General features: G+C 44.1%; 1 pseudogene; it reads left to right on the forward strand.

Moving 5' to 3' along the window:
• The first annotated feature begins 4,433 nt into the window (after window positions 1-4,433).
• On the forward strand, window positions 4,434-13,739 carry LOC102265855 (pregnancy-associated glycoprotein 1-like; annotated as a pseudogene).
• The last annotated feature ends 1,952 nt before the right edge of the window (window positions 13,740-15,691 follow it).

Here is a 15,691-nt window from a genome sequence, read left to right on the forward strand (position 1 = left end):
CACTGGTCTTTGAAGTTCCTCAACTTTCTGTTCTTTGAAGATTCCCAAGATTATTTGCTGCATTTCTTTACCAGTCCTAAAATCAGTCATCTCTTTAAGAATTCATGGATTGTCTGGTGTGAAATATATTTAAAGGCCATGTGTTAGGCTCCAGGATAGTCACTGTAAAATCAAGTTGCCATTGCTTCTAGGCTTTTCAGTGGTCAGAGTCAGGAAACACAGATTTTCCTTAAAAAAAAAAAAAAAAAAAAAAGGAATATAACTGGCTGTACAAACTTATGCTTTCAGTTCAAGATTTAAGACAGCAGGGTTTTACTTAAGCTTTTTAATTTTATGTGTGAATCTCTCTTCTCTAACCATTGAAAATTTTACTTCAGAACAATATTAGCTTTAGTTACTGACTTGCTTTTACCTGTAAAATACATACGATACTGTCACAGTAACAGAAGCAATACCAGCAACACAAGTTGTTGAATATAGTTTCAGATTTCTTTCCTTTTCTGCTTTTGGGTTTCTTTCACTTTTGTTTTGGATGGGCAATATTTTTGTTTGCCTTTGTGCTTAGAAGATATTCCACTCTGAATGTAGAGTCATAATTCTGAACTTTAAAACCACTTAAGTAATGTTTTGTTATGTGCAACTGGTCACCAACTTTATACAATTAAGACTTATTAGTCTTTGCTCTCAATTTTGACACATGTAATTGCCTATTTTTTGATTCTGCAACACATTTGCATGGTTGAAAATCAAAGTATAAAACAAGAAAAATCTCATTTCCTTGCCCCTCATCTGTAAATTATATTTCAGTAGTTTATGGCTTATTCTTGTATTTTTAAAAAATGAAAACAAACATAGATATGTATGTAGAAGCAACAAACTATAAAAAATTTTTTGGACCTTCTTCTTTTTAAAAATAAATACACAGTGCACCTTGAAGTCACCCATTCCATTCCTCCCTCCATCCACATTATACCCAGGTGTTGGGATGCCCTGTGCCTTATTCCACATACCCCTGTGGATGATCACTTCTGGTATCTTGCTGATATTTTGCTCTTTTTTTTTGATTATTTAATTTATTTTAATTTGAGGATAATTTCTTTACAATATTGTGATGGTTTATGCCATACATCGACATGAATCTGCCACAGGAACACATGTGTCCCCTCACCCTGAAACCCCCTCCCTCCTTCCTCTCCAGTCTTTCCCTCTGGGGTGTCACAGAGCACTGCTTTGGGTGCCCTGCTTCATGCACTGGACTTGTACTGGTCATCTGTTTTACATATGGTAATACACATGCTTCAGTGCTATTCTCTCAAATCATCCCACCTTCATCTTTTCTCACAGAATCCAAAAGTCTGTTCTTTACATCTGTGTCTCTTTTGCTGATCTGCATATAGGATGGTTGTTACCATCATTCTAAATTCCATATATATGCATTAATAAATAGTATTTGTGTTTCTCTTTCTGACTTACTTCACTCTGTATAATAGGCTCCAGTTTCATCCACCTCATTAGAACTGACTCAAATGCATTCCATTTTTTTAAGTTGAGTCATATTCCATTGTGTATATATACTACAACTTCCTTATCCATTCATCTGCTAATGAAAGTCTAGGTGGCGTCTGTATCCTAGCTATTGTAAATAATGCCACAGTGAACATTGAGGTTCATGTGTCTCTTTCAATTCTGGTTTCCTTGGGTCTCTGCCTAACAATGGGATTGCTGGATTGTATGGCAGTTCTATTTCCACTTTTTAAAGGAATCTCCACCCTGTTCTCCATAGTGGCAGTACCAGTTTTTCTCCACACCCTCTCCACCATTTATTGCTTGTAGACTTTTTGATGACAGCCATGCTGAATGGAGTGAGATGATACTTCATTGTGGTTTTGATTTGCATTTCTCTAATAATGAATGATGTTGAGCAACTTTTCATGCGTTTATTAGCCATCTGTATGAGTTCTTTGAAGAAGTGTCTGTTTAGTTCTTTTGCCCACTTTCTGATTGGGTTGTTCATTTTTCTGATATTGAGCTGCATGAGCTGCTTGTATATTTTGGAGATTAATTCTTTGTTAGTTGGTTAAGTTGCTATTATTTTCTCCCATTCTGAAGGCTGTCTTTTCATCTTGCTTATAGTTTCCTTCATTGTGCAAAAGCTTTTAAGTTTAATTAGGTCCCATTTTTTTATCTTTGTTTTTATTTCCATTACTCTGGGAGGTGGATTATAGAGGATCTTGCTGTGACTTATGTCGGAGAGTGTTCTGCCTATATTTTCCTCTAAGAGTTTTATTGTTCCGGTCTTACATTTAGATCTTTAATCCATTTTGAGTTTATTTTTGTGTATGGTGTTAGAAAGTGTTCTAGTTTCATTCTTTTACTCGTGGTTGACCAGTTTTCCCAGGACCACTTGTTGAAGAGATTGTCTTTTCTCCATTGTATATTCTTGCCTCCTTTGTCAAAGATAAGGTGTCCGTGGGTGCATGGATTTATCTCTGGGCTTTCTATTTTGTTCTCTTGGTCTATATTTCTGTCTTTGTGGCAGTACCATACTGTCTAGATGACTGTAGCTTTGTAGTAGAGCCTGAAGTCAGGCAGATTGATTCCTCCAGTTACATTCTTCTTTCTCAAGATTGCTTTGGCTACTTGGTTTTTTTTTTTTTTTGCATTTCCATACAAATTGTGAAATTGTTTTTTCTAGTTCTGTGGGAAATACCACTGGTAGTTTGATAGGGATTGTGTTGAATCTATAGATTGCTTGGGGTAGTATACTCATTTTCACTATACTGATTCTTCCAGTCCATGAACATGGTATGTTTCTCCATTTATTTGTGTCATCTTTGATTTCTTTCATCAATGTTTCATGGTTTTCTATATATGTCTTTTGTTTCTTTAGGTAAATTTATTGCTAAATATTTGGGTGCCCACATCACCACTACTATTCAGTGTAGTTTTGGAAGTCATAGCCACAGCAATAAGAGAATAAAAAGAAAGAAAAGGAATCCAGATTTGAAAAGAAGTAAAACTCTGACTGTTTGCAGATGACATGATCCTCTCCATAGAAAACCCTAAAGACACCACCAGAAAATTACTAGAGCTAATCAATGAATATGGTAAAGTTGCAGGATGTAAAATGAATAAACAAAAATCCCTTGCATTCCTATACACCAACAATGAAAAATCAGAAACAGAAATTAAAGAAACAGAAATTATATCAGAAATATATCCATTTATCTTCAGCAGTTAAATTTTGTTGGTTTGTATGTCCCTGATGATCTTTCTTTATAAATAGAAAGGAAACACACATGTTCAGTATGCATTCAGTCTCTTTGTAAATCAACCAACATGAATTAAATTCCTCTCTGTCCCCACTGCACTCCCAACTCTAGGCGAGAAATAAAAACCTGCAGAGACTGAAGGCTGATTCCAGCACATTGCTGTGGAGATTTCATTCCCACTGTTTTTTGGAAAAAAATTTAGTTGCTAACATTAAAATCAGTAGATTGTACATAAATATCCAAACTTCCGATTCTCTTGAAAACATGGCCAACTGGCCTGCTTTCCAGCATGGGTGAAGTGGAGGAAAGGCTGCTCCCAGTGGTAAGGCCTGTGCTGCCCAGGGTTCAACATGGCCACCTAGTCCTAGTATCATATCTCCTGCCTCCTGGGGCCATGAGTTTGTGAGAACTAGACTGCTAGCTCTCTTAAGATAAAGACTACTTTTGTCTTGATCAACTTTGACTTTGAAGCCTTTAACCCAGAACCTAGCACACAGTTCTTCCTTGTACATTTGTTGGATGATATAAAATATCTTGTGGATGCATATGACATTTCTTCCAATACTGAAACCATGCAATTGAAGTACTGCTCTGCCCTAAATCTTTGATGCAGACTGGCATCATAGGTGCCCCTGATGTCTGCCATTAGACCCACTACCTAAAGCCAGTTGTATGTCCCTGGGCTGTCCCTGAAGTCTTCACTTTGCCATTTGACAACTTATCCTCCTAGCAATCTCCTCTCCAATGAAGACAGCAATGCATATCTCATGAAGTGGCTAGGAAGATGACATGAAACCACAAATGTCAAGCATGGCCCTTAGTATCCATTTTTATGATGTTCTTAGCAGTTTTTTTTCCAAGTAGTATGCAAGGTTCTCCATCTTCTTAGATGTCCATGCAGATCAGTTTGATTTTCCAGCCAAGCTTCAAGGAAGAGATTACAGTTCAATTCTCTGTATTCTGAGAAGCTTCAAAGTCCACTCACCAAGGACACTGATGAAGGTAAAGATTTTATTGAGACCTTTGTGTTTTTTTTAGACCTATTATTGGCCTAAAGGGCTAAACTAGGGCATGTCAGAGCATATATAACTAGGGGCTCCCGGTCACCACTACATGCTAAGAACCTGAACTTTCCTGAGTACTTGGAGCCAGGAAAGAAGCATGAAGTGGCTTGTGCTCCTCGGGCTGGTGGCCTTCTCAGATTGCAGAGTCATGTAAGTATGGAGACTGTAAGCCACATCATCTTCCTTTCTGTGATTTTTCTTTTCATCTGATTATTCTATTCATCAGGTTTAGAAGGGAATGGAATATTTCCTGACAATCTTAAAGTTCAACCCTTACTTATTGATAAGTACCTTGCTATAGGAACTGTGGGTCCCAAGGTTCTTGGTGTAGATTTGCATAGTTGCACAACTCTTGGGGTCCAGTCATGTCATGACCTATTGAAATTGGAACTCCTTGCAATTGTTCAGTGCACAGTCAATGCAGATGTAGGTGTGGTCCTGTGGAATAGCACTTTTCTACATTTTATTTAGCATGTCCTCTTTGTTCCCTCTCTACTTCAGTGTGTATATGTCTATGTCTGCATCTCTGTATCACTCATTTATCTCTCCATCTCTTTGGAAGTCTCTGAGTGTATTTCTCTCTGTATTGTTTTCCTTTAATTTTTCATTTGACTCATCATTCCTTCTCGAGCCTCTACATTTCCTTAACTTGTTCCCTATCTCATGGATTCTTTTTTCAGCTATCTCTTTTTTTTCAACTTGGGAAAGATTGGGAGAGCTACTTATACACTGTTTTATATCTGACAAGCAGTGTGACTACAGCCAATTCACAAGCCTCTTGCATTTCTAATTCCTCCCATGTAAAAGAGGAGAGGAATCCCCCTTTTACCTCCTTCCCTGAGCTTCTATGAGAAGGATACAGTGGGATGGCAACAGCAGTGCTAATGGCTGTCATTGTTGAGACTTCATATTTATCAAGCACCTTATATCTATCACTTCACTTATCCCCAAGATATTCTATTTGGAGGGTTTGAATCATTACATTCCACCATTTTACCGAAGGGGAGACTGGAACCCCACATGGTCATATGGCTTACCTAACATTACAAAACAGAATCTTTATTCAAACCTATGTCTTTACCATGGCATATGCAAAAAATTCATATAATAAGGTGACTCATAAAAATGATGAGAAAATACACAGTGCCATTGCAATGACAGTTATACCTTAACACTGACAGCTAATTGTAGCCTCTTCTTTGTCAAATCCTTGATGAAAGAATACCTCTAACAAAAGTGAAGACCATGAGAAAAACCCTCAGTGAAAAAAACATGCTGAACAATTTATTGAAGGAACATGCTTACAGACTGTCTCAGATTTGTTCTCGTGGCTTAAATATAACTATTCATCCCCTGAGGAACATCATGGATGTGAGTGTTTTGAGGGGATGCTGCACCACAGCGCCTCCTGGTGCTCTAGCTTAGCACTGGGGCTCATCTGGAGATGCCTGGTGGGATGCTGGGGCTGGGGCTCCTGCAGGAGGCAGAATCCCTGGGCAACAGAGGCCCCACCCAGGAGAAGGCACTATCATCCTCAAGTCTTTGTCTTGCTGACTGGGCCCAGAAATTACCAGGTGGCAGGTAAACATCCATTTCTGTGTCAAAGATGTGTCATTAGTTTGAGGGAGATTGTTCCTTCTGAGCAGAAGGCAATGACCACCAACTGCAGTACTCTTGCCTGGAATAACCCAAGGACAGAGAGGCCTGGTAGGCTGCAGCCCATGGGGTCGCTAAGAGTTGGACACGACTGAGTGACTTCACTTTCACTTTTCATTTTCCTGAATTGGAGAAGGAAATGGCAACCCACTCAAGTGTTCTTGCCTGGAGAATTCCAGGGACGGTGAAGCATGGTGGGTTGCTGGCTATGGGGTTGCACAGAATCAGATACCACTGAAGCGACTTAACAGCAGCAGCAGCAGCAGCTCCTTCTGAACTAAGGGAGTCAACTAGTTACAGATGAAGAGTGAACCACCTCTGATCAGAAGGTAGAACCAACTGCAAAGCAATTGTGAATCCCCAGGCAGAGTAATTCAGTTTCCACAGATGCAGGAACCACAGCAGGAAAAAGTTACTGAACCCGTATTCCATGTAAGGCGATAATAATCTAACACAGTGCTTACTGCTTTTAGATTAGAAAAAGGGCTTATTTGTCTTCAAGAATGCCCATGTCAGCCTGAGAAATAGGCAAACAGTAAATACATGTCAAATTAAAGGGTCACTTTTGTGGCATTGATTGAATGTGGTCAGAGTTTAGAGTTAGAACCTGGGGTTGATTAAGAAGGACCTCCTGGAGAAGTGGAGAAGGCAATGGCAACCCACTCCAGTACTCTTGCCTGGAAAATCCTATGGATGGAGGAGCCTGGTAGGCTGCAATCCATGGGGTCGCTAAGAGTCAGACATGACTGAGCGACTTCACTTTCACTTTTCACTTTCATGCATTGGAGAAGGAAATGGCAACCCACTCCTGTGTTCTTGCCTGGATAATCCCAGGGATGGCGGAGCCTGGTGGGCTGCCGTCTCTGGGGTCACATATAGTCGGACACGACTGAAGCGACTTAGCAAGAGCAGCATCAGCCTGGAGAAGGGGGTGCTAAGGCTGCGTTTGAAGAGACTATAGAGTTTCTCAAATGAAGGCACCAGGACTTCCCTGGGTGTCCAACATTCCTGGAGGTCCAGTGGTTATGCCTCTGCGCTTCCAATGCAAGAGGTACCGTTTCAATGCCTGGTCATAGAATCAATATCCTGCATACAATGTAGCACAGGAAAAAAAAAAATCAAATGCAAGCACCTCTGTGATCAAAGGCTGTGAGCTTCACAGTGGTTGGAAAGTGATCTCAAGAGATATATGACACCCAGAGGGAGACATCAGTGTGGGAATAGAGGGTAGCCAGTTCTGCACTAACCCACTCCCTCCTTCTCTCTGTAGATGCTCTATGGGTAACATCACCATTGGAACACCCCTCAGGAATTCCAGGTTATCTTTGACACAGGCTCATCTGACTTGTGGGTGCCCTCCCTCTTTTGCCCCAGTCCAGCCTGTTGTGAGTACAGACACCCCCTACCCAGACCATCCTTCACTTGCCCTGCTGCCCTGTTTCCACCCTTGGCACCTGATGACACTCATCTCTTGTGTCTGCAGCTACACAAGTTAGGTTCAGACATTACAAGTCTTCCACCTTCTGGCCTACCCAAAAGACCTTCAGCATCGCCTATGGATCTGGGAGCATGAAGGGATTTCTTGCTTATGACACTGTTTGGGTAACATGTAAAGAGAAGCTGAGTCAGGACTGGCTATGGAGTGACCCCTGCTTGCAAAACAGATGCAGGACCATCTGGCAGGACCCTTCCTAGCCTAACTCCCATAGATATTGGCCATCTTACCCACAGGATCCTGTCCCTGGGGAGGCAGTGCCCATGGTGACACATGAGCAAACAGATTAGCTAACCCAGAGAGTGGCTTGAGGTGTGGACTTGCAGCTCCTCTGCCCATGAGCAGTTCAAGGTTCATTTTGCTGGGAGCGAGAAGAGGGGGGAAAAAAAGCACCCACTTTTATATTCACAGACTGTTCCAGGCACTTTCAGGTAATAATTGGTTTAATCCTGCAACAACCCCACACAGCAGGTGGTCTGATTAGCTCATGAGACATATGAGGAAACTGAGGTGCAGACAGCAAGGGCCTTGCTGAGGTCACACATGTGGTAAATGGTGGAGCTGGGCTGGCTTTTCAGGACTGAAGTTGCTGTAGGGTGTTTAGGGACAGGATAAAACTGATCTGGGGACCCTGGGGGCAGTCAAGGGCTTCAGGTATCCAGAGTGGGAAACTGGAGGCCAGAGATGTCAAGGGGCCTGATAAATGAGTTCTCACTCTAGGGTGCCTTTGAGAGTCTAATAAAACCTATGGCCTGCCTCCCCAAAGTACTTGAGTAGTTCCCCTCTCTCTCTCTCTCTCTCATACACACACACACAAAAACACACATATCCCCAAAAGTGAATTTCCCAGGCAGTAGTTTCATAGATCCCTGCAAGCAAGACTGTGTTTTTGGCTTCTGTCTTCCTGGACAGATGCAGAATCCACAGTACCTTACAGAGAATTCAGTCCATTCCTGTCATTAGGTCATAGTGATGCCAGAGAAGGCTACCTTGCTCTCAACTCATTTTGTCCACAAGGGGGCACCAATGGGTCCTGGCCTGACTCTTGGTTGCCCCACCTGGACAGAAGCCACAAGGCCAATTTGACTCACTCAGGTGGTGTTTTTCAGAGGGGCAGATGTTTTAAAATTCACAGCCTCTCACAAATGGAACCCAAATTCCCCTCCCAGCTTGGTCTAACCATCTGAGGTCCACCAAAGACACAGCCCAGCCTCAATTCTTCTCTGAGGATTTAATGGCAATGCACCCCAGCCCAGTCCTAGCCCCACTTCACATATCTGTAAGTGGGAACACTCTTCTCTCCCACAGATTGGGGACCTTGTAAGTACTGACCAGCTGTTCAGTCTAAGCATTGTGGAATATGGGTGTGAGGGTGCACCTTTTGATGGCATCTTGGGCTTGAACTACCCCAACATATCCGTCTTTGGAGCTATCCCCATCTTTGACAACCTGAAGAATCAAGGTGCCATTTCTGAGCCTGTTTTTGCCTTCTACTTGAGCAAGTAAGTCTGAGATGGACAATCCCTTTCTCCAAATTAGCTGTAAGATGCTTTCAGTTGCACAAAATTATAGAACACTTGATAAAGAAGAATCCTGAGAGATAATCTAACCCAGGATAAATATAGCCCCAGGGCTGTACCTGGCTTCACCACTGGCTTTTATAAATAACGTTTTATTGGAACACAACCCTGCTCCTGGGCTCAAGACCAGTAACTTGGTCTAGGGGGGTGAGTGAGGAGGAAGACTAATGGAAGGCAACAGGAAACAAGTTGGAGGAAAAAGCAATACAATTTGCTTATGAATTTGATAAGGAAGGAAGGAGAAGGATGGTGGATATCTTTCCTTCCTCATTAGCATTCCACTGGGAGCCCAGGACCAGCTACCCAATTTGCAGGAGCCAGTGAAAATGAAAGTGTGGGACACAAAACAAACATGTGGGACCCCTTGTTCAAGAAATATTAGGCATTTCAAGACAGGGAGAGCAGAGGTGGGGTCCCTTCTGAGTGTGGGGCCCTTTGAACAGTAGAGGTCACAGGCCAGCAGAGCCAACTCTGGGTGACCTGAACCCACACCCTTAGAACTCCCAGGCTTTGATTTTCCTGAAAAATGACAAGCTGGACAAGGAGAAAAGCCAATATGCTTCAGCACCATGTCCTCTGAGTGTGTCTGAGCACTCAGGTCAGGGAGGTAGGGCATCTTCAGAAGATAGAGTGGGTGGAGCCCAGCCAGGTGACTCAGCTTCTAACCTCCTCTGTGCCACTCATTAGCCAGTAACCAACCTCAGTCTGGATCTCAATCGCTCCTAGCCTCGATTTCTGCATCTGTACATGGGGACCTTATTAGGGCCTTGATGGGTGGACCAGCACAGCTCTCAGACAGTGCTGTTGTTACTGTCCTCCAAGGATCCCCCCTCTTCTCTCTACACATGCAGGGGAAAGGCAGTGTGGTGATGTTTGGTGGGGTGGATAAATCCTACTACCAGGGAGTGCTCAACTGGGTACCATTGATCCAAGCGGGAGACTGGAGTGTACACATGGACCGGTAAGCCTCTCCCTCTGAGGGTCAGCCCAAGTGATGCTCCACTACTGTACATGGACACAGGCAGACACACACAAATGCATTCTCAGACACACAGTCACACAGACATATACACCACCCACAATGACACAGACAGACACACAGACACATGGAAACACAAGCAGACACATATAAACATACACAGACACATATAAACATGCATAGCTAGTCAGAGACACAAAAGCACAATTAGAGACACATACAAACACATATACAAACAAACACACAAACACATAGATATACAAAACAACCCATGGGTTCATAATCCCCAGGCCTTCTGACCAGGGCTCTGACCAGGGTCCTAAAAGGGTCCAGGAGAGGTCTGTGCAGCTGGGAGAGGATTGCACCCACTGCCCTGTGAGGCGTGGAGCATGGTTAGAGGACTCTACAGTGTGGTGAACAGAGGATCAGGGAGAATTTCTCCAGCCTGAACAGAGGTATAAGATGACCAACTGTCCAGGGCTACCTGGGACCAAGGAAGTTCTCAGTACAGATAAATGTCAGTTTAAAAACAGGGAAAGTCCTGAGCAAATGGGGAGAACTGGTCTCCTAAGGGAGCAACTACTGAGCAGTGTAGAGAGATTTGCTGAAGTCTTAAGACGTGAAAGCAACTAATAAAAAAGACACCCCACGTTCATGGGCACACAGTGGGGCAGGGGCTATAACAGAGAATCAGGAAGGTGGGATCCAGGAGTGACCTGAGGACAAGAGGCATAATTGATAGGATTCTGTGTGATACCCTCAGACAAAAGCTGACCTGTCCTTTGGAGTTTCTGTGGGCTAGTCATGTATTTCCTGGCCAGGGTCTCAGGGTCTGAGCTGGTTGTAGGAGCAGTGCTGGCAGACACCCTCTCCCAGAGGAGCCCCTCTCTCCCACCACTATGAGAATCTGCTGCCCTCAGTGAATCTCCATCTTCACTCTGCAATTGACCCATTATTTGTTCCCCACAGATACAGCTCTCTGGATGTTTCTCATTCATTATTTTCACAGTCTTCATTCACTCACTAAACAGACAAGCATTGGGCATCCACTGTGTGCCAGGCACTTTAGGGAGGCAATGAGAATAAAACTTGCCCTCACATCTAAGAAGGCAGATGCACAGGAAATGAGACACACATACATAGTGAATTGTGACTTTGGTACATGCTAGACATGAGGAAGTGTCTACAGAGACTGTCAAGAAAGGAGACTGATAAACACCAGGGGAAAGACTTCCCTGAAACCATGACAATTAAGCTGGAATCTGGAAGATGAGAAGAAATTTGCTAGTCAAAGGGGAGGGGGCTCCTCTAGGAAGGAAGACCAGCTTGTGTCAAGGTGCAAAAGAGCCTGGTGTATTCAAGTACTGCATTCAAGAATGTCAAGGAAGGTGCCGTGTCAGGGAGCAAAGGAAAAGAGGGCAAGAGACAAAGGGCTGTTTAGAAGACAGTCAGGAAGGGGGCAGCTCTGGGGAGACTCAGAGTGACCTTGATGCCTGCTTTGTCACACTGTCTCTCAGCATCTCCATGAAAAGAAAGGTTATTGCTTGTTCTGGTGGCTGTGAGGCCCTTTGTGGATACTGGGACATCACTGATCCTTGGCCCAAGAAGACTGGTCAATAACATCCAGAAGCTCATCAGCGCCACGCCACGGGGTTCCGAGGTGAAGGGTCATGCCCCAGGGTCACTCCCAGTCTCCACACACAAGAAGGATCTCCAGGGCCAACCTCTCTCCCTCTCTCTCTAACAGCACTACATTTCATGTTTTGCAGTCAATACCCTGCCCTCTATTATCTTCACCATCAATGGTATCAACTACCCAGTCCCAGCTCAAGCCTACATCCTCAAGGTGAGGGGAGAACCCTGAGGGGTGGTTCTCAAATAGGAACTTGCAGGAACCCTTGGGCTGCTGCTGGGAGAGGGCGCCCTCTGCAGGCCATCTCACACTATTGCAGATGCTGCTGAGCCCTGGGGCTGGCCAGAGCCTCCCACAACACGAACCACTTGAGAGTAAAGGGCCATCTGGGACACTGATCATCCTGAAATAAATGTGGAGACACCACGCCATGCTGGCATGGTGGGAGTCACAAGGAGAGGGGAACACTCAGGTCCTCAGTGTTCAAAGAGCTTCAGTTCAATCTGAACCCTCAGATGGATGAACACAGAAAGTCAGCTCTAGCAGTCCTTGAAATAAGTCATGTGACAAGGAGAATGGCTGGGGACAGTCCCAGTGTGCTGTCCCACCATAGGGATTAACAGTCTCCCTTCCCTTCTCACAGTTTTCCTGGTTTGGATGATAAATTACATGGTCACCCTAGTTCTCGGATGCATCTTCCCCTAGCTCTGGCCGGGTGCCCCCTTTGTGAGTTGGGATACCTGACCCCTCTGTGGGGAGGCTGGATGCTAATGTGAATAAAGGGTGCACAGTGACTGCTCAGCCCCAGCACAGGGTGGAGGCTTCATGTCAGCTCCCTAGGGGTTCAGAGCTGGCTGATGGGCTCAAAGAAGACTTTGAGGAAGGGAGGGAATTTCAGGAATTCTAAAACTGTAAACTCATGGAGCCATATGGAGGGTTGCTTGGTTCTAGGCAAAACTGCACTGGATTCCATGCAAATGGCATCCCAAGGTGCTCTGCATTGGGGCACTGGGGACTTACTCAGGGTGATGAGGGCTACGGACTGACCAGTGGGGATGGGGAACCAGAGTACATTACCCACCCAAGCCTGGAGTGGCCAAAGAGGGTGAGTGTGGGCTGAAGGAGGCTTCCCAGAGTTCCTAAGTTAAGTCTTCAAGAACGTGTTGTGGGCACTGCTCTATTTAAGATGGATAACCAACAATGAGTTACTGTGTAGCACAGGGAACTCCAGTTAATTATATGACAACCTGGATGGGAGGGGTATTTTTGGGACCAGGATACATGGATACATATGGTTGAGTCCATTTACTGTCCACCTGAAACTCAGAATATTGTTAATCAGCTATACTCCAATACAAAATAAAGTTTTTTTTAAAAAATATGGATTGTGGGGATGCAGGAGGAGAACCAGCATTCTCTGCAGAGAAAACAAGGAGCAGGAGTCAGAAGGAAAGAAACAGGGAGAGAGGAGAACTATGGACACTCTTTTTCTTTTCTAAAAATTTTATTGAAGTGTGGCTAATCTTCAGTGTTGTGTTAAGTTCTGCTGCACAGCAATGTGACTCAGTTATACACATACAGAAATATATATTCTTTTTCTTATTCTTTTTCATGTGGTTTATGACTGGATATTTAATATATTTCCTTATGCTCTACAGTAGGACTTTGTTGTTTATCATTCCTCTGTATCCCCAACTCCCAGTCCTCCCCCCCCACACCCTCCTCATGGCAACCTCATGTCTTGGCCCTTTTTGGTTGTGGATGAACTCTCATATCCCCTGCTAATGAGAAAATCCCCTGATACTTACCAAAAGAGGGAAATAAAACCAAGAATTGTGCTGGGTCTGGATATTTGTGGGAGTCACAGGTAAGGGCTCAGGCTGACTGGTGTGTGTCTCTGACTCCCCCAGGATTCTAGAGGCCACTGCTATACCACCTTTAAAGAGAACACAGTGAGGACATCTAGAGAGACCTGGATCCTGGGTGATGTCTTCCTGAGGCTGTATTTCTCAGTCTTTGATTGAGGAAATGACAGGATTGGCCTGGCACAGGCAGTATAAATGCTTGGAGTGGTTCAGGAATCAGTAAGGCCACTCCAAGCAAACACTAAATCACACTTAGGGTACTCCTGCCCAGGATGCTGGTGAACTGTATTTGGTGGTCTGCACACCCTATTCTCAATAAAGAATAAAGGGTTTCACTCATAATGGTGCTGAAACAAACAGGTGCCTCTGTTTGTGTCTGGGAGGTGTACAATGATTGGGAAGGATCTAGAACAAAGTCTGAATCACAGTTGAGAGGAGCCCACCTCCAACTGGCTTCAAGGAAAGGGGAGACTCATTGAAATGATTCTGGGAATCCAGGACACAAGACTCAGAGCAAATACAAAGATCTCAGTGACTGGACCCAAGAAATCAGAAGTCATCAGTTCTCTATTTCACACCCTCACTCTTTCATTCCCTCTTCTTTGATGGTCTTAGCCTGACAACTTTCTTCCTTAAGGCTTCTACACCTAGTGAGGGAGTCCAAGCTACCTGCCCTAGGGTTTTATATCCTGAAGGCATCTCCAATAAGGAAAGAAAAGATTGAAGACATCAGAGTTCAAGGGTGTTCTCTGAATGACCCACCTCAGATCACATGTACAGTCCTAGATCAGCCATCCTGGCAGGGCCATGGGGTCCTATGATTGGCTTTACATGGTCTTGTGGCCCTGACCCAGCAGCACACATGATTGTCAATTTCCTCCAGAACTACATGACTGAAGCTGGGGAGAGGCAGCCCCAAAGAAAGCGACTGGGAGATAGTCTAGGCCATGGAAGAGTTTGTGATGACCCACCAACTCCACCACCTCCTCATTCAGAGGAATTATAAGGGGTAATGAAATAGACTCTCTTCATCCCATCTCAGATGAACTTATCACTGGGCTTCTCCTCCAGGGGAGTTTGGGTGAGGTACTTCATGGAGAGCTGGTTCCCTTTTGTCCCACACCCAGTCACCAGGTCTCTGCCACATATGCCTGCTCTGTCCTTTCCAGTCCTACTTGGTAAGTGGTGGCCCCAGTGGATCCCTGAGCCATCCCCCTCCTCCAGGGCCCAGAATGCCCCTTCCTTGGCCTCCAATGCTGCTGGGGAGAATGCAACATGTGTATCAGGAGACCCAGGGTACACAGAGCCTTCAGCCTTTCTGAGCTTCTCCATGGGTGGGGCTACAAACTGTTTGCTTGGAGCTGCCATGGTTAGGCACTTTTGCAGTGGAAGCATCCATTCTTTCCACCTGGAGGCCCTCAGTAGATGCCTCAGCTGAGACAGCAGGGGTCAGAGGTTGATTTCCTTTCAGATTGACTGGTTTGATCTCCTTGTTGTATAAGGGACTCTCAAGAATCTTCTCAAGCACCACAGTTCAAAAGCTCAATTCTTTGGCATTCACCATTTCTTATGGTCCAGATATCACATCTGTACCTGATTACTGGAAAAACCATAGCTTTGACACTACAGACCTCTGTAGCAAAGTGAGTCTCTGCTTTTAATACACTGTGCAGGTTTTTCATAGCCTTTCTTCCTTCCAAGGAGCAAGTGTCTTTTAATTTTGTGGCTGCAGTCAAGGTCCATAGTGATTTTGGAGCCCAAGAAAATAAAATCTGCCACTGTTTCCACTTTTCCCTCATCTATATGCCATGAAGTGGTGGGACTGGATGCCATGAATGTTGAGTATCTTTTTGTGAATAGTTTTTTGAATGTTGAGTTTAAGCTAGTTTTTTCATCTCCTCTCCTCATCGAGAGGCTCTTTAGCTTTTTTTTTTTTCTGCTATTAGGGTAGTGTCATCTTCATATCTGTGGATGTTGATACTTCTCCCAGCAATCTTGATTCCAGCTTGGGATTTATCCAGACCAGCATATTGAATGATGTATCCTACATATAAGTTAAATAACCAGAGTGACAATGTATACCTTGTCATTCTCCTTTCCCAATTTTAAATCTTTCAGTTGTTCCATGTCTGATTCTAACTGCTGCT

The sequence above is a fragment of the Bos mutus genome, chromosome 22, assembly GCF_027580195.1.
Source record: "Bos mutus isolate GX-2022 chromosome 22, NWIPB_WYAK_1.1, whole genome shotgun sequence".
NCBI classification, from domain to species: Eukaryota; Metazoa; Chordata; class Mammalia; order Artiodactyla; family Bovidae; genus Bos; species Bos mutus.